Source organism: Salmo salar, chromosome ssa15 (genome assembly GCF_905237065.1).
Source record: "Salmo salar chromosome ssa15, Ssal_v3.1, whole genome shotgun sequence".
Classification (NCBI taxonomy): Eukaryota; Metazoa; Chordata; class Actinopteri; order Salmoniformes; family Salmonidae; genus Salmo; species Salmo salar.
Window position 1 is genome coordinate 14,401,210 of NC_059456.1, and position 17,999 is coordinate 14,419,208.

Genomic DNA, 17,999 nt, shown 5'->3' on the forward strand with positions numbered 1-17,999 from the left:
CTTTCACCGAAAAGCTATTTTAAAATCGGACATATCGAGTGCATAGAGGAGTTCTGTATCTATAATTCTTAAAATAATTGTTATGCTTTTTGTGAACGTTTATCGTGAGTATTTTAGTAAATTCACCGGCAGTGTTCGGTGGGAATGCTAGTCACATGCTAGTCACATGCTAATGTAAAAAGCTGGTTTTTGATATAAATATGAACTTGATTGAACAAAACATGCATGAATTGTATAACATAATGTCCTAGGGTTGTCATCTGATGAAGATCATCAAAGGTTAGTGCTGCATTTAGCTGTGGTTTGGGTTTATGTGACATTATATGCTAGCTTGAAAAATGGGTGTCTGATTATTTCTGGCTGGGTACTCTGCTGACATAATCTAATGTTTTGCTTTCGTTGTAAAGCCTTTTTGAAATCGGACAGTGTGGTTAGATTAACGAGAGTCTTGTCTTTAAAATGGTGTAAAATAGTCATATGTTTGAAAAATTGAAGTTTTTGCATTTTTGAGGTTTTTGAATAACGCGCCATGGGATTACACTGGCTGTTACGTAGGTGGGACGATTTGGTGCCACCTACCCTAGAGAGGCTAACTTCACTGAAAAGTTGCATATCACGGGGGCTGTTCGATGCTATTGCAGAACGCCACAGGATGTTTTTGTGTTGGTTAAGGGCAGTCAGGTCTGGAGAGAACCAAGGGCTATATTTGTTCCTGGATCTAAATTTCTTGAATGGGGCATGCTTATTTAAGATGGTGAGGAAGGCATTTAAAATAAATAACCCGGTATCCTCTACTGATGGGATGAGGTCAATATCCTTCCAGGATACCAGGGCCAGGTCGATTAGAAAGGCTTGTTCACTGAAATGTTTCAGGGAGCGTTTGACAGTGATGAGTGGAGGTCGTTTGACCGCTGACCCATTACGGATGCAGGCAATGAGGCAGTGATCTCTGAGATCTTCGTTGAAAACAGCAGAGGTGTATTTAGAGGGCAAGTTGGTTAGGATGATATCTATGAGGGTGCCCGTGTTTACGGCTTTGGGCTGATACCTGGTAGGTTCATTGGTAATTTGTGTGAGATTGAGGGCATCAAGCTTAGATTGTAGGATGGCTGGGTTGTTAAGCATGTCCCAGTTTAGGTCACCTAGCAGCACGAGCTCTGAAGATAGATGGGGGCAATCAGTTCACATATGGTGTCCAGAGCACCGCTGGGGGCAGAGGGTGGTCTATAGCAGGCAGCAACGGTGAGAGACTTGTTTTTAGAGAGATGGATTTTTAAAACTAGAAGTTCAAATTGTTTGGGTTCAGACCTAGATAGAAGGACAGAACTCTGCAGGCTATCTCTGCAGTAGATTGTAACACTGCCCCCTTTGGCCATTCTATCTTGTCTGAAAATGTTGTAGTTAGGGATGAAGATTTCAGAGTTTTTGGTGGACTTCCTAAGCCAGGATTCAGACCCTGCTAGGACATCCGGGTTGGCAGAGTGTGCTAAAGCAGTGAATAAAACAAACTTGGGAGGAGGCGTCTAATGTTAACTTCTATGGGCTATGTGGGACGTTACCGTCCCACCTGCGGGACACGCTATTCAACAGCCAGTGAAAAATCAGATCGCCAAATTCGAAAACAACAAAATGTCATAATTCAAATTTCTCAAACATACGACTGTTTTACACCATTTGAAAGATAAACATCTCCTTAATCCAACCACGTTGTCCGATTTCAAGAAGGCTTCACGGCGAAAGCATAAAGTTAGATTATGTTAGGACAGTACATAGACAAAAAATTACACACAGCCATTTTCAATGCAAGGACAAGCGTCACCAAAAGCAGAAAACCAGCTAAGATTATGCACTAAACTTTGACAATCTTAATCAGATTACACTCCTAGGACATTATGTTAGACAATACATGCATTTTTTTGTTCTATCAAGTTCATATTTATATCCAAAAACTCAATTTTACATTGGCGCGTGACGTTCAGAAAATGTATTTCCCCCAAAACTTCCGGTGGATCAGCACAAAAATTTACAAAAATGCTCATTATAAACGTTGATAAAATATTAAACTGTTATACAAAGAATTATAGATTAACATCTCCTGAATGCAACCGCGTTGACAGATTTCAAAATAATTTTACTGGGAAAGCACACTTTGCAATAATCTGAGTACGGCACTCAGAAAAAAACATCAGGCAATTACAGATACCCGCCATTTTGGAGTCATCTAAATGCATAAATAGCATTAGAAATATTCACTTACCTTTAATAATCTTCATCAGAAGGCACTTCCAGGAATCCCAGGTCCACAATACATTTTGTTTTGTTCAATATAGTTCATAATTTATGTCCAAATAACTCCATGTTGTTTGCGCATTCAGTAAGCTACTCAAAATGTAGGACGCTCGAGGAAAATGTCACGACGAAAAGTTTAAAAAAAGTTAGATTTACGTCTGTTCAAACATGTCAAACGTTGTATAGCATCAATCTTTAGGGCCATTTTAACTTCAAACTTCAATAATATTCCAACCGGATGGTTGCATTGTCTTGAAAAACGTTTTGGAACACAGGTCCCTTCTCACGTCAATGCGCGCAATGAACACATGTGATTTTCTGAGTCATCTACTTCCCAGCCTTCTCGTTCGGTCTGTGTTTACAGCAAAAGCCTCAAACAACTTTCTAAAGACTGTTGACATCTAGTGGAAGCCTTAGGAAGTGCAAAATAAACCCTAACTCACTGTGTGTTAGAAAGGCAAGGACTTGAAAAAACTACAGGCACCAGATTTTCATTTCCTTGTATTTTTGTCAGGTTTTTGCCTGCCTTATGAGTTCTGTTATACTCACAGACATCATTCAAACAGTTTTGGAAACTTTGGAGTGTTTTCTATCCACATCTACTAATAATTTGCAAATATTTGACTCTGGGCCCGAGTATTAGGCTGTTTACTCTGGGCACGCTTTTCATCCTAAAGTGAAAATACTGCCCCCTAGCCCAAACAGGTTTTAATATGCATGAAACCAAGGCTATTGCGGTTACAGAAGTCATTAAAAGAGAGCGCCTGGGGAATAGGAGTGGAGCTGGACATTGCAGGACCTGGATTCACCTCTACATCACCAGAGGAGCAGAGGAGGAGTAGGCTAAGGGTATGGCTAAAAGCTATGAGAATTGGTCGTTTATGATATCCGGAATAGAGAGTAAAAGTCATTATCCATCGTTCTCTCTCATCTTTCTCATCTTTCTCCATATTTCTCTCATCTTTCACCATTTCTCCATATTTCTCTTAAATCTTTCTCCATATTTATCTATTATCCTTTTTCATCTATCCTGATATTTCTATATGTTTCTCTCTCATCTTTCACCATTTCTCCATATTTCTCTTAAATCTTTGTCTCTCCATATTTATCTTTCATCTTTCATTATATTTCCACATATTTCACTCTCATATTTATCCATCTCACGCCATATTTCTCTCTCATCTCTCTTCACCTTTCTCCATCTTTCTCCATAATTTTCCATATTTTTCTTTTATCTTTCTCCAGCTATCCATATTTCTCTATCATCTTTATCTTTCTCCAGCTTTTTCCATATTTCTCTCTCATCTTCCGCAATATTTCTGTATCATCTTTCTAGATATTTCTCTCTCATCTTTCTCCCTCTTTCTCAATCTTTCTCCATATTTCTCCATCTTAAATCCATATTTCTCCATATTTCTGTCTCATTTATCTCCAACTTTCTCCACATTTCTCTCTCTTCTTTCTCCATCTTTCTCTACATTTCTCCATCTTCTCCATATCTCTCTCTTCTTTAAACTTTTCTCCATATTTCTCTTAAATCTTTCTTCATCTCTTTCCATATTTATATATTATCCTTTTTCATCTATCCTGATATTTCTCCATGTTTCTCTCTCATATTTCTCCATCTCCCTCCATATTTCCCTCTGATCTTTCTGCATCTTTCTTTATCTTTCTCCATATTTCTCATATTTTTTCCCATGTCCCTCCATATTTCTCTGTCATCTTTCTTCATATTTCTTTCTGATCTTTTTCATATTTCTCTCTTATCTCTCTCCATATTTCTCTCTCATCTTTCACCATCTTTCTCAATATTTCTTTATTTCTCTATCTCATCTTTCTCCATTTTTCTATCTCACCTGTCTGCATATTTCTCCATTTCCCTCCGTATTTCTCTCTTATCTCTCTCCATATTTCTCTTTCATATTTCACCATCTTGCTCCATTTTTTCTCTCTCATCTTTCTCCACATTTCTCTATAATCTTTCTCTATATTCTCCATCTCTCTCAAATTTTTTCTCTAATCTTTCTCCATCTTTCTCATCTCTTTTCATCTTTCTCCAAATTTCTCTGTCATATTTTTCCATCAATCTCAATCTTTCTCTCTCATCATTCGTCATATTTCTTCGTCACTCTCCATAATTCTCTTTCATCTTTCGCTATCTCGCTCCATATTTCTCTCTCATCTTTCTCTATTTTCTCCAGCTCTTTCCATATTTCTCTCTCATCTTTCTCTATATTTCTTAAACTCTTCATATTTCTCTCTCATCTTTCACGATATTTCTCTCTCATCTTTCTCCATCTCTCTCCATTTTTCTCGCTGCATATTTGTCTCTCATCTTTCTCCATCTTTCTTTGTCTTTCTCCATACTTCTCATATTTTTCTCCATCTCGATTCATTTTTCTCTCATTGTTCTCCGTCTCTCTTCATCTTTCTCCAAATTTCTCTCTCATTTTTGTCCATTATTTTCCATTGATCTCTCTTTCTCATCATTCTCCATCTTTCTCTTCATTTCTCAAACTTTCTACATATTTCTCTCATCTTTCACCATTTCTCCATATTTCTCTTAAATCTTTGTCTCTCCATATTTATCTTTCATCTTTCATGATATTTCTACATATTTTACTCAAATTTTTCTCCATCTTGCTCCACATTTTTCTCCATCTTTCTCATCTCTTTTTGTCTTTCTCCACCTCTCACCATTTTTCTCTCACCTTTCTCCATCTCTTTTCATCTTTCTCCAAAAGTGTTTCTCATATTTCTCCATCTTTCTCAATCTTTCTCTCTCATCATTTTCCATATTTCTCCATCACTCTCCATATTCTCTTTCATCTTTCTCCGTCTCTCTCTCCATATTTCTCTCGTTTTTCACTCTGTTTCTCCAAATATTTTCCATATTTCTCCATCTTTCACCATATTTCTCTACATTTCTCCATCTTTCTCCATATTTCTCTCTCTTCTTTAACCATTTCTTCATATTTCCATTAAATCTTTCTTCATCTCGCTCCATATTTCTCTCTCATATTTCTCCATGTCTCTTCATATTTAACTTTCATCTTTCTTCATCTTTCATGATATTTCTCCATATTTCTCTCTCATATTTCTCCATCTCTCTCCATATTTGTCGCTCATCTTTCTGCTACTTTCTTTATCTTTCTCCATATTTCTCAGATTTTTCCCCATGTCTCTCCATGTTTTTCTTTCACATTTCACCATCATTCTCCATATTTCTCAATCTTTAAATGTTTTTTTCTATCATCTTTCTCCATATTTTCCATCTCTCCATAGTTCTCTCTCATATATCTCCGTATTATCTCCATATTATATATCTCCATATATCTCCATATCAAAATGTATCTCTCATATTTCTCCAACTTTCTAAATTGTTCTCTTATGTTTCTCCATATTCTCTTTAATATTTCTCCACCTTTCTCCATCTTTCACCATCTTTCTCTCTAATATTTCTCCATATTTCTCCCTTTCCTCTCATCTTTCTCTGTCTGTCTTCATCTTTCTCCATATGTGACCGACCGCCTTGACTTGGTTTTATGTAGCAAAATTTGAAATTGTGTTTTTTACATTGGATAAAAGCAGCGATACAGAGCTACAAAATAGCATATCAAACTCTGCATTTGAGGAACTATAGGAAAGTAATGCTGCTTTGAAAGTTGATAAACTTTTAAGAAAATTGCATTTGAATGTTCTGGTACCTACTGGAGAGTTCTTCTTTGTCTACACTCATTCAGCATCGTTCACAACTTCTTAAGCTTTAGCCCCAGCCATCTCTTTAAGGGTTGATCCGAGCATGCTGCAAGCACTTAAACTAACTGGCTAACTTTCTAGCTACTTCCAGACACAAATGAGAGTTCACTAACCATTACTCACCCTAGCAGAGATGGTTAGGCTGTTTTTATGTTATCCAGAGCGTTGGGGACTGCAACTGTGCTGCTGGAAACAATTTACGCATATTCAACGGTTGTTGAGCATTCGTAAATTCGTCAGTTAATCTGCACTCTGGCACACTCAGACAAGAGTGTTCTGAAATCAGAGTAGATAGACGGAGCTGGTAAATTCACTCTGGCTATCAACAGTTGTCGCAGTGACATTCTATTGAAGAGTGTGTTCATAAATTCAGTTTGGAGTGCCAGAGTGCGCTCTGGGCATTCATAAACTCAGAGCGTTGTCAGATTGTCCATTCGTAAATTCAGAGCGTTTCGCTCTCGGAGCGTTCAAGCGCAAGGGTTGATTTGAGCGTTCTGACCTCACAACGGCAGTCAAGCACCCAAACCAACTGCCTACTATTGGCTAGCTTGCTAGCTACTTCCAGACACAAATGAGAGAACACCTCACTCTGACCATTTTACTCTCACTAGCAGAGTGTTTAGGCTGTTTTCATGTTATCCAGAGCATTGGTGACTGTAACTGTGCTGCTGGCAACAATTTAAAGATGCTTTTTTGCTGACGTTTAGTGACACCGGCCATATTCAACGGGTGTTCTGTTATTCTGTGCTCTGGCACACTCAGATGAGAGTGCTCTGAAATCGGAGGAGATGGACAGACTGAATTTACGAACACACACGAAATGTTTACTTGCATCGTGGAGTCTTTTCTTAAGACATGTAGCTAGCTAGCTAGGTAAACACTGAACCATAATCCCAACTCAATATGTAACTACCCAGCATGAATCTGCAGGTAGCTAACCAATCAGGTTCAATGTTAGCTAGCTAACATTAGGCTATAACTAGCAATGCAAATGACTCTGAGATACGAATAATATTACATCATACACGTAACATTAGCTAGCGAATCAGTCAACTGATGTTAGCTAGCTAGCTAACAGTATACTTTAACTTGAAATGAAAACAACTTTCTGTCAAAATTAGAAATGTGTAATATCTGAAAACGTAGCTAGCTCTCTTACTCATATACATCATGAATAGATGCGTCTCCCTGTCACGATGCCACGGTTGCCCTTAGTTACCATTCAAACAGTTTTAGAAACTTTAGAGTGTTTTCTATCCATATATAATAAGTATATGCATATTCTAGTTACTGGGTAGGATTAGTAACCAGATTAAATCGGGTACATTTTTTTTATCCAGCCGTGCAAATACTGCCCCCTAGCCCTAACAGGTTAATCTAACCACACTGTCCGATTTCAAAAATGCTTTACAACGAAAGCAAAACATTAGATTATGTCAGCAGAGTACCCAGCCAGAAATAGACACCCATTTTTCAAGCTAGCATATAATGTCACATAAACCCAAACCACAGCTAAATGTAGCACTAACCTTTGATGATCTTCATCAGATGACAACCCTAGGACATTATGTTATACAATACATGCATGTTTTGTTCAATCAAGTTCATATTTATATCAAAAACCAGCTTTTTACATTAGCATGTGACTAGCATGTGACTAGCATTCCCACCGAACACTGCCGGTGAATTTACTAAATTACTCACGACAAACGTTCACAAAAAGCATAACAATTATTTTAAGAATTATAGATACAGAACTCCTCTATGCACTCGATATGTCCACATTTTGCAATATTCTCAGTAGATAGCCGGGCATCACAGGGCTAGCTATTTAGACACCCAGCAGGTTTTGCACTCATCAAAGTCAGATTTACTATAAGAAAAATGTTCTTACCTTTGTTGTCTTCGTCAGAATGCACTCCCAGGACTTCTACTTCAATAACAAATGTTGGTTTGGTCCAAAATAATCCATCGTTATATCCAAACAGCAGCGTTTTGTTCGTGCGTTCTAGACACTATCCTAAAGGCTAAATAAGGGTGACGAGCATGGCGCAATTCGTGACAAAAGAATTCTAAATATTCCATTACCGTACTTCGAAGCATGTCAACCGCTGTTTAAAATCAATTTTTATGCCATTTTTCTCATAAAAAAGCGATAATATTCCGACCGGGAATCTGCGTTTAGATAAACAGACAAAGGAAAAGAAACCATTCGGTCGAAGCGGGCACGCGCGTAAGCCCATAGTACTCTGAGTGGCCACTTGCCAAAAGCGATAAAGTGTTTCAGCCAGAGCCCGCCTCGATATCGTTCAACGTTTTCCCGGGCTCTGAGACCCTATGGAAGACGTAGGAAGTGTCACGTTATTGCACAGATCCTGAGTCTTCAATAAAAAGAGCCAAGATGAAACACTACTTCTCAGACAGGCCACTTCCTGCTTGAAATCTTCTCAGGTTTTGGCCTGCCATAGGAGTTCTGTTATACTCACAGACACCATTCAAACAGTTTTAGAAACTTTAGGTTGTTTTCTATCCAAAGCCAATACTTATATGCATATTGTAGTTACTGGGCAGGAGTAGTAACCAGATTAAATCGGGTAAGTTTTATATCCAGCCGTGCAAATACTGCCCCCTATCCCCAACAGGTTAAGAAGATGTAATCCGGAGACAGGTGTTTTCTCCATCTCCTTAGGTATTATACTCAAATTCCACTGATTTCAAAACTTGGTCCTCCAGAAAGTGGAGAGCAACACTTATGCAGTTTCATTATGTGATTAAAAAAACTGTAAGCAGCGTTAGACAGGATTACCTAGACATATTGACCAGCTCAAATAGACAGAAGCATGCTATATGGCAGACCTATCAAAACTCTTCTCTCGGCATGTCCAGCCCACTCATTATCTCAGCCAATCATAGAAAGCGGGAAGATTGCTGTCTTTTTCTGTGGCTAAACCAACTAGGCTCGTTTTTTTAACAATTGTATTTGTATTTACAGGTGGCATACAAGTCTGTTATTAACACGTGAAAGTTAACATGTTCCAGAAGACATTTCTGCAAAAAACACAATCATATTTCTCTCTAATACACTACCAGTCAAAAGTTTTAGAACAACCTATTCATTCAAGGGTTTTTCTTTATTTTTACTATTTTCTACATTGTAGAATAATGGTGAAAACATCAAAACTATGAAATAACACATATGGAATCATGTAGTAACCAAATAATTGTTAAACAAATCAAAATATATTTTATACTTAAGATTCTTCAATAGCTACCCTTTGCCTTGATGACAGCGTTGCACACTCTTGGCATTCTCTCAACCAGCTTCATGAGGTAGTCACCTGGAATGCATTTCAATTGATAGGTGTGCCTTTCTCTATTTTTATCCATATTTCTCAATTTTATTGTTAATTATTGTGCACTGTTAGCTAGCTAGCTAACGTTAGCCGGGTGTCTCCCTAGCGGATGTTATTATTCATTTCCCAGAGCTGCTTGCTTTTCTAGTTAGAGCCTAATGTTAGCTAGCTAACATTGAACCTGGTTTGTTAGCTCCCGGCACTGTGGCATTGTTGGCATTGTGTTCATTGTTGCTTAACTAGCTAACGTTGGCTGGCTGGCTCATTAGCTAACGTTACGTTACGTGTGTACAACACCCGTTGAATATGGCCGGTGTCAGTAAACATCTGTAAAAAGGCGTAATGAAATTGTTGCCCTCAGAGCTGGTTTTGTTGTTATCCAGAGGTAAACAAATCATTGGCCAGAGCGTCAAGTGTGCGCTCCGAGAGCAAAATGAGATGGGTGGGGCTAAAGCTTAAGAGGGTGTGAACAATGCTGAATGGATGTAGACAAAGGAGAGCTCTCCAGTAGGTTTACCAAAACATTCAAAGGGCATTTTCTCAAAAGTGAATTTACTAGGTGATCAACTCTCTAAGCATAATTACTTTCCCATTGCTCTTTTAATGCAATGTATGATATACTATTTTGTATCACTGAGTCTCTATTTTTACCGAATGTAAAAAACACAATTTCGCATTTTCCTACATAATACCTAATCAAGGTGGTGAGTTACATATTTCTCCATCTCTCTCCATATTTCACTTTCCATCGTTCTCCATATTTCTCCATCTCTCTCCATATTCTCTTTCCATCTTTCTCCATATTTCGGTCTCATATTTATCTCTTTACATATTTCTCCATCTTTCTTCATATTTCTCAACATTTCTTTCTAATCTTTCTCCACCTTTCTCAAATGTACTTCCTATTTCTCCATCTTTCTCCATGTGTCAACATTTTCTCCATATTTCTCTTTGATATTTCTTCATGTCCATCTATATTTCTCTCTAACATTTCTCCATCTTTCTCCATCCATCTTTACAGATTTCTTTCTCATCTTCCGCCGTCTTTCTCAATTTTCTCTATATTTCTCAATATTTCTCCATCTTTCACCATATTTCTCCATATTTCTCTCTCATCCTTCTCCATCTTTCACCATAGTTATGTCTCATATTTCTAAATCTCTCACCATATCTCTCTCTCATCTTTTCAACCTTTTTTCATATTTCTCCGTCTTTCTCCACATTTCTACCTCATTTCTCTCTCATCTTTCTCCTTTTATTTTCCCATCCCTCTCCATATTTCTCTCTCATCTTTCTCCATTTCTCTCCATATTTCTCCTAATTTTCTCCACACTTATTTGTTCATATTTCTCTCTAATCTTTCTCCATCTTCCTCAATATTTCTTTACTTCTCTCTCTCATCTTTCTACATTTTTCTATGTCACCTGTCTCCATATTTCTTCATCTGCCTCCATATTTCTCTCGTCTTTCTCCATTTTTCTTCATGTTTCTCATCTGTTTCCATATTTCTACTGCTTTCTAAATCTACTGCTTTCATATTTCTCTCGTCTTTCTCCATCTCTCTCCATGTTTCTCTCTCATCTTTCTGCATCTTTCTTTATCATTCTCCATATTTCTCCATCTTTCACCATATTTCTCTATATTTCTTTCTCATTTTTCATAAACTCTCCACATTTCTCTCCCATCTGTCTCCATTTCTCAATATTTCTCCATCTTTCTCTATATTTCTCCATCTCTATATTTCTCTCATCTTTTACCATTTCTCAATATTTCTCTCTCATCTTTCCTTGTATCTCTATATTTCTCTATCTTCTTTCGCCATATTTCACAATATTTCTCCATATTTCTCGCTCATATTTCCCCATCTCTTTCCATATTTTCTTTCCATCTTTCTCCATCTCTCTCCATATTTCTCTTTCCATCCCTCTCCATCTTTCTACATACAGTGCCTTGCAAGGTATTCATCCCCCTTGGCGTTTTTCCTATTTTGTTGCTTTACAATCTGTAATTTAACCTCACTAGGGTAGGGGGCAGCATTCGGAATTTTGGATGAAAAGCATGCCCAAAGTAAACTGCCTGCTACTCAGGTCCAGAAGCTAGGATATGCATATAATTGGTAGATTTGGATAGAAAACACTCTGAAGTTTCCAAAACTGTTAAAATAATGTCTGTGAGTATAAAAGAACTGATATGGCAGGCGAAAACCTGAGGAAAATCCATCCAGGAAGTGCTTTTATTTTGAAATGCCTGTTTTTCCATACAAAGACTTATGACGCAGTTCACGATCCCTATGGCTTCCACTACATGTGGCCAGTCTTTAGGCAATGTTTCAGGCTTTTACTCTGAAAAATAAGGGAGAAAACCCACTTTCAATGAGAGGACAGTGGAAATTTCCAGACACGAGTCCAGCGTGTGACTGGGAGCGCACCTTTCTTGTTTGTCCTTTTCTACTGATGAAGCTATTGTCCGGTTTAAATTTGATCGATTATTTATGACAAAAACAACCTGAGGATTGATTATAAACAGCGTTTGACATGTTTCTACGAACTTTTATGGTACTTTTTTGATTTTTCGTCTGTCTGTTGTGACCACGTTTTGTTCCAATGGATTACTGAACAAAACGCACGAACAAACGGAGGTTTTAGAATATAAAGAGGGACTTGATTGAACAAAACGAACATTTATTGGGTAACTGGGAGTTTTGTGAGTGTAACCATATGAAGATCATCAAGGGTAAGTGATTAATTTTATCGCTATTTCTGACTTTTGTTACTCGTCTACTTGGCTGGTTACTGTTTGTAATGATTTGTCTGCTGGGCGCTGGTCTCAGATCATCGCATGGTTTGCTTTCGCCGTAAAGTCTTTTTGAAATCTGACACTGTGGTTGGATTAACAAGAAGTTAATCTTTAAACCGATGTATAACACTTGTATGTTTCATGAATTTTTATAATGAGTACTTCTGTTTTTGAATTTGGCACTCTGCAATTTCACTGGATGTTGGCCAGGTGGGACGGTAACGTCCCACACCCCCTAAAGAGGTTTAATGGAATTATATTTGGATTTCATGTAATGGACATACACAAAATAGTCCAAATTGGGGAAGTGAAATGAAAAAAATAACTTGTTTCATAAAATTATAATTTTTTTAAACATAAAAGGGGTGCGTGCATATGTATTCACCCCCTTTGCTATGAAGCCCCTAAATATGATCTGGTGCAACCCATTTCCTTCAGAAGTCACATAATTAGTTAAATAAAGTCCACCTGTGTGCAATCATAGTGTCACATGATCTCAGTATATATACACCTGTTCTGAAAGGCCCCAGAGTCTGCAACACCACTAAGCAAGGGACACTACTAAACAAGCGGCACCATGAAGACCAAGGAGTTCTCCAAACAGCTCAGGGACAAAGTTGTGGAGAAGTACAGATCAGGGTTGGGTTCTGAAAAAATATCCGAAACTTTGAACATCCCACAGAGCACCATTAAATCCATTATTAAAAAATTGAATGAATATGGCACCAAAAAAAACCTGCCAAGAGAGGGGCGCCAACCAAAACTCATGGACCAGGCAAGGAGGGCATTACCCAGAGAGGCAATAAAGACACCAAAGATAATCCTGAAGGACCACTTTAAGCCGTACACTCCACAGAGCTGGGCTTTACGGAAGAGTGGCCAGAAAAAAGCTATTGCTTAACCTCTCTAGGGCCGGCGGGACGAAATCGTCCCACCTACGTAACAGCCAGTGGAATCCTGTGGCGCGTTATTCGAATACCTTAGAAATGCTATTACTTCAATTTCTCTAACATATGACTATTTTACAGGATTTTAAAGACAAGACTCTCGTTAATCTAACCACACTGTCCGATTTCAAAAAGGCTTTACAATGAAAGCAAAACATTAGATTATGTCAGCAGAGTACCCAGCCAGAAATAATCAGACACCCATTTTTCAAGCTAGCATATAATGTCACAAAAACCCAGAAGATAGCTAAATGCAGCACTAACCTTTGATGACCTTCATCAGATGACACACCTAGGACATTATGTTATACAATACATGCATGTTTTGTTCAATCAAGTTCATATTTATATCAAAAAACAGCTTTTTACATTAGCATGTGACGTTCAGAACTAGCATACCCGCAAACTTCCGGTGAATTTACAAAGAATTTACTAAATTACTCACGATAAACGTTCACAAAAAGCATAACAATTGTTTTAAGAATTATAGATACAGAACTCCTCTATGCACTCGATATGTCCGATTTTAAAATAGCTTTTCGGTGAAAGCACATTTTGCAATATTCTCAGTAGATAGCCCGGCATCACAGGGCTAGCTATTTAGACACCCAGCAAGTTTAGCACTCACCAAAGTCAGATTTACTATAAGAAAAATGTTCTTACCTTTGGTGTTCTTCGTCAGAATGCACTCCCAGGACTTCTACTTCAATAACAAATGTTGGTTTGGTCCCAAATAATCCATTGTTATATCCAAACAGCGGCGTTTTGTTCGTGCGTTCAAGACACTATCCGAAAGGGTAAAGAAGGGTGACGAGCATGGCGCATTTCGTGACAATTTTTTTTGTAAATATTCCATTACCGTACTTCGAAGCATGTCAACCGCTGTTTAAAATCAATTTTTATGCCATTTTTCTCATAAAAAAGCGATAATATTCTGACCAGGAATCTGCGTTTAGGTAAAAAGAGGAAAGAAAATAAAGCACGGGGTCGACTCGTGCATGCGCCTAAGCCCATTGTCCTCTGATCGGCCACTTGCCAAAAGCGTAAATGTGTTTCAGCCTGGGGCTGCCTCGATATCATTCAGCTTTTTCCCGGGCTCTGAGAGCCTATGGGAGCCGTAGGAAGTGTCACGTTACAGCAAAGATCCTCAGTCTTCAATAAAAAGAGCCAAGATGAACAACAACTTGTCAGACAGGCCACTTCCTGTAAGGAATCTTCTCAGGTTTTTGCCTGCCATATGAGTTATGTTATACTCACAGACACCATTCAAACAGTTTTAGAAACTTTAGGGTGTTTTCTATCCAAAGCCAATAATTATATGCATATTCTAGTTACTGGGCAGGAGTAGTAACCAGATTAAATGGGGTACGTTTTTTTATCCGGGCCGTGTCAATACTGCCCCCACCCCCAACAGGTTAAAGAAAAAATAAGCAAACACGTTTGGTATTTGCTAAAAGGCATGTGGGAGACTCCCCAAACATATGGAAGAAGGTGCTCTGGTCAGATGAGACTAAAATTGAGCTTTTTGCCCATCAAGGAAAATGTTATGTCTGGCGCAAACCCAACACCTCACATCACCCCGAGAACACCATCCCCATGAAGCATGGTGGTGGCAGCATCATGCTGTGGGGATGTTTTTCATCTGCAGGGACTGGGAAACTGGTCAGAATTGAAGGAATGATGGATGATGCTAAATACAGGGATATTCTTGAGGGAAACCTGTTTCAGTCTTCCAGAGATTTCAGACTGGAACGGAGGTTCACATTCCAGCAGGACAATGACCCTAAGCATACTGCTAAAGTAACACTCAAGTGGTTTAAGGGGAAACATTTAAATGTATTGGAATGGCCTAGTCAAGCCCAGATCTCAATCCAATTGAGAATATGTGGTATGACTTAAAGATTGCTGTACACCAGCAGAACCCATCCAACTTGAAGGAGCTGGAGCAGTTTTGACTTGAAGAAAGAACAAAAATCCCAGTCACTAGAGAGACTTGCTTATAGAGACTTGCAGCTGTAATTGCTGCAAAAGGTGGCTCTACAAAGTATTAAAGTATTGACTTTGGAGGGGTGAATAGTTATGCATGCTCAAGTTTTCAGTTTTCTTTTCTTATTTCTTATTTGTTTCACAAGAAAAAATATTTTGCATCTTCAAAGTGTAGGCATGTTGTGTCAATCAAATGATACAACCCCCCCCAAAAAATCTATTTTAATTCCAGGTTGTAAGGCAACAAAATAGGAAAAATGCCAAGAGGAATGAATACTTCCGAAAGCCACTGTATTTCGCTCTCATATGTCTCCACGTTGCAGTGCAGTGCTCTACCAAGTGAGCCAGATGGGACTTTCTTAAACTTTCTCCATATTTCTCTCATCTATCTCTATTTTTCTCCAGTTCACTCCAGATGTCTCTCTTGTCTTTCTCCATATTTTTCTGTAATCTTTCTCCATATTTCTCAATCTCTCTCCATATTTCTCTCTCCATCTAGGGCGGCAGGTAGCCTAGTGGTTCGAGCATTGGACTAGTAACTGAAAGGTTGCAAGATCGAACTGACAAGGTGAAAATCTGTTGTTCTGAACAAGGCAGTTAACCCACTGTTCCTAGGCTGTCATTGAAAATAAGAATTTATTCTTAACTGACTTAGTTAAATAAAAGTAAAATAAAATAAAAAAATTAAATTCTCTATCGACTTTCTAAATCTTTCTCGATATTTCTAATCTTTCTCTATATTTATCTCGTCTTTCTCCACCTCTCTCTGTATTTCTCCCTCTTCCTTCACCACATTTCTCCATATTTCACAATATTTATCCAAATTTCTCTTTCATATTTCTCCATCTCCATCTTTAAAAAAAATATTTTTCCATCTTTCTCCATTTCTCTCTCATATTTCTCAATTTATCAAAAATGTTCTGTCTCATCTTTCTCAAGATTTCTCTCCCATCTGACTCTATACTTCTCTTATCTTTCTTCATCTTTCATCATCTCAAATCAATTCAAAATCAAATAAATGTTTATTTGTCACATGCGCAGAAAACAACAGGTAGACCTTACAGTGAAATGCTTACTTACAAGCCCTTAACCAACAATGCAGTTAAGAAAATACAAAAAAAATAAACTAAAATGTAACAGATAGGAATAACAAATAATGAAAGAGAAGCAGTAAATAACAACAGCTCTCTCTGTATTTCTCTCGTCTTTCTCCATATTTCTCTTTAATATTTCTCCATATTTCTCTCTAATCTTTCTTTATATTTCACCATCTTGCTCCATATTTCTCTGTCATCTTTCTCCATATTTCTCTGTCATCTTTCTCCATATTTCTCTCTCATCTCTCTCCATATATCTGTCATCTTTCGTAATATTTCTCTCATCGTTCTTGATATTTCTATCTAATCTTTCTCCATATTTCAAAACATTTCTCCATAATCACATTTTTTCTTTATATGTCTCATATTTCTCCATCTCTCTCCATATTTCTCTCTAATTTTCTCCATCTTTCTCCATATATTCTCTCTCAAATTTCTCCATGTCTCACGTCTCACCTTATTTATCTTTAACCTTTCTCCATATTGCTCAAAATTGTTCTCTATTTCACCATCTTTCTCAATATCTCTCCATATTTCTCTCATATTTATACACCTTTCTTCATATTTCTATCTTATATTTATCTCCATCTGTCTCCATATTTTTCTCTCATCTTTCCCCTTCATTTTTTTCAACATTTCTTTCTTTTTCTCTCTCATCTGTCTCTATCCTTCTCCAAATGTGTCTCGTATCTTCCTTAATCTCTCTCCATCTTTCTCCATATATCTGTCATCTTTCTTAATATTTCTCTCATCGTTCTTGATATTTCTCACTAATCTTTCTCCATATTTCAAAACATTTCTCCATAATCACATTTTTTCTTTATATGTCTCATATTTCTCCATCTCTCTCCATATTTCTCTCAAATTTTCTCCATCTTTCTCCATATATTCTCTCTCAAATTTCTCCATGTCTCACCTTATTTATCTTTAACCTTTCTCCATATTGCTCAAAATTGTTCTCTATTTCACCATCTTTCTCAATATCTCTCCATATTTCTCTCATATTTATACACCTTTCTTCATATTTCTATCTTATATTTATCTCCATCTGTCTCCATATTTTTCTCTCATCTTTCCCCTTCATTTTTTTCAACATTTCTTTCTTTTTCTCTCTCATCTGTCTCTATCCTTCTCCAAATGTGTCTCTTATCTTCCTTAATCTCTCTCCATCTTTCTCCATATTTCTTGTAAATCTTTCACCATTTCTCCAAATATTCTCTCGTCTTTCTCCATTTTAAAAAATTTCTAAGATTTCTTTCAGCTTTCACAATTTCTACATATTTTTCTCAAATATTTCTTTCTTTTTCTCTATATCTCTCCATATTTAAAATTGTTCTTTATATTTCTCTTTCATCTTTCTCCATCATTCTCCATGTTTCTCTGCATTACTCTCATCTTTTCCCATCTTTTCTTTTATCTTCTCCATCTTTCTCAAATGTTCTCTCATATTTCACCATTTCTCCATAGTTCATAGTTTCATTTAGCTCCATGTTTTTGAATATTTCTCTCTGTCTTGATTTTTTCCACTCATCTTTCTCCATTTTGCTCATATTTCTCTTTAATATTTCTCTCTCATCTGTCTCTGTCTTTCTCCAAATTTTTCTTTCACCTTATCTCAACATTTCTCTTTCATCTTTCACCATTTCACAATATTTCATCTTTCTCCATATTTATCTCTCATCTTTCTCCATTTTTATCTCTCATCTTTCTCGATCTTTTACCATAAATCTCCAACTTTCAATATTTTTCACACTCATCTTTCTCCATACATC